The following is a 2800-nucleotide window of genomic DNA, read 5'->3' on the forward strand; positions in this document are numbered from 1 at the left end:
CCCTGCTCTTTGGGCCGCCCGCGTGCAGTCCCCTGGCGAAAGAGCCACTCCGCTACACCCAGGCTCGACAAGCTGCTCTGTAATCCTTCATTCTGCCAGTTTGGAGGATTGCTATTTGTCTAGGGCAGCCTCAGGCCGTTCAAGAATCCCAGAATCAGCTGGGTTGGAAAAGACCTCTGAGATCACCGAGTCCAACATGTGACCGAGCACCAACCTGAGAAGGCAGCGGAGCGGGATGGGGGCAGGAGCAGAGCGGGATGCGGGGCAGGAGCAGAGCGGGATGGGGGGGGCAGGAGCAGAGCGGGATGCAGGGCAGGAGCAGAGCGGGATGCGGGGAGGAGCAGAGCGGGATGGGGGGCAGGAGTGCAGCTCTTTCCCTGCGCGCTGGCTGCTCTCGCCCGTCCCGTCAGGTGAGCTGCTCGCTACTTTGCCTGGTCGGACAACACAGTGCTTCCTGGAGAACCTTTGGAGAGCTAACTCTGTTATGCCAGGTGCTTCTTCAGAAAAATCCCAAAGCAGCAAGGCATAGTTGTTCTCCGACTCATGCTCCTCAGTCATGTGTTACTAAATACCAAGCGAATGAGCCTGATTCTGCCTTTGGCAATACAAAAAAAAATCCAGAGTAATGCCAGCTGGGTAGGGAACATCACACTCCAGTGTTGCTAAGAACAGAGTCTCTTAGTTTCCATTGTTTACTTCTCTTGAAATGTACATACATTCCTCCATTGACACTGTATGAATATATGTCATTGCAGGAGTATTCACTGCCTTTCATTTCTTCTGCCTTTGGCTGTTTTTTGCTGCACTTACCCATACATTAACCAGAAGAAATCAACTGTGCTGCATTATCTTTCCTTCAATCTGTGTTTTTTCTTAGTTTGGTAAATAGATTGAAATCCTCTACCAAGCCTGCTATTTCTAGGTTTCAAATTGTGTGACCCATTGTGTGAAGAACATGCTGAGAATGCAGCTGCTTCTGGGACAGGCTTCAGGAGCAGAGCGGGATGGGGGGCAGGAGTGCAGCTCTTCCCCTGCGCGCTGGCTGCTCTCGCCCGTCCCGTCAGGTGAGCTGCTCGCTACTTTGCCTGGTCGGACAACACAGTGCTTCCTGGAGAACCTTTGGAGAGCTAACTCTGTTATGCCAGGTGCTTCTTCAGAAAAATCCCAAAGCAGCAAGGCATAGTTGTTCTCCGACTCATGCTCCTCAGTCATGTGTTACTAAATACCAAGCGAATGAGCCTGATTCTGCCTTTGGCAATACAAAAAAAAATCCAGAGTAATGCCAGCTGGGTAGGGAACATCACACTCCAGTGTTGCTAAGAACAGAGTCTCTTAGTTTCCATTGTTTACTTCTCTTGAAATGTACATACATTCCTCCATTGACACTGTATGAATATATGTCATTGCAGGAGTATTCACTGCCTTTCATTTCTTCTGCCTTTGGCTGTTTTTTGCTGCACTTACCCATACATTAACCAGAAGAAATCAACTGTGCTGCATTATCTTTCCTTCAATCTGTGTTTTTTCTTAGTTTGGTAAATAGATTGAAATCCTCTACCAAGCCTGCTATTTCTAGGTTTCAAATTGTGTGACCCATTGTGTGAAGAACATGCTGAGAATGCAGCTGCTTCTGGGACAGGCTTCATCACAGTGAAGTGGAAGGGGAATTTTTTAAGAAAATGAAGTAGCACATGTAAAGCCCTTAGAAATTAACAATCTTTAAAGCTATGACAAACAATTGCAGTCACCTTGTTTGACCTAACTTCCCTCATCAATTCTTGACTGAATTAGAGCAGACATTCCTAAACTACTTTATGTTAAGAGGTTCTACCAGCTTTTTCCACTGGTAGTTCATGGCATCCTATTCATCGGCAGAATTTAAGGATTTGTTTAGCCTCAGTCTGCTTTGTAGTTTCCTTGGCTTGCTTGGAAACCTTGAGGCCCATAAGAAATTTTGAGAAGCTCTCAGATACTGTCAGTTCAGACAATTTTTAAATTCTTACAAATCCTATGATTTTTGTATCACAAATTTCAAAACAACAACAGACTGGACCTCTGTTGTTTTTTTCTAGTGCCAAAACTTTGAAGGTTACCATCAGCCAGGATGATGGTGGGAGGAGAAAACCACACTGGACTTTGAAGCAGAGGTCTGAGAAAATCTAAGTTAAAATACTACTGAAGTTCTCCTATAACTATTTAAACTTCTTAGTTGTGTACATTGAGTACACTAGAAAGTAGTGGCTTCTTTTAGATTACTTTGCTGCAATTTGATATTTCACTTTCCCACCTTACTCTAAAGCAAACTGGTGTAAGAGGGTGGGGTTTTTACAATTACACTAATGGAAGCGGTCCAGTCTTGCAGTACTGGTAATAGATACCAGAAAAAATATGGCATCTAATAGCTCCCCAATTTGAAGTTACATTCAGAGAGGTTTGACCTAAAGCTCAACAAAACCTCCACAGGGATTCCCTATACAAACACACAAAATACACCCTTCATTGAGAGTCCAGGCAGAAAGAAACGACAGCACCGGAAATTGTTCTTGGAGAACCCTTCTACTTGTCAGTCACAGGCTGTTGCAAACCAGAAAGGTTAACACACCATCTAATTATTTGATAGGATTCATATTCCTTCACAAATGTGATGAATAATGCAAGTGTGTTGAATCAAGCCAGAGGAAAATTGTTTCTTCTCCAGCCTATTATTAACTCCTTGTGGTATAATGTACTTGAAATCATAGAATAATTTGGGTGAGAAGGGACCTTAAAGATCAGCTCCCCACTATGGGCAGGGATGCCA

The sequence above is a fragment of the Corvus brachyrhynchos genome, unplaced genomic scaffold (assembly GCF_000691975.1).
Source record: "Corvus brachyrhynchos isolate BGI_N302 unplaced genomic scaffold, ASM69197v1 scaffold61, whole genome shotgun sequence".
Lineage (NCBI taxonomy): Eukaryota > Metazoa > Chordata > Aves > Passeriformes > Corvidae > Corvus > Corvus brachyrhynchos.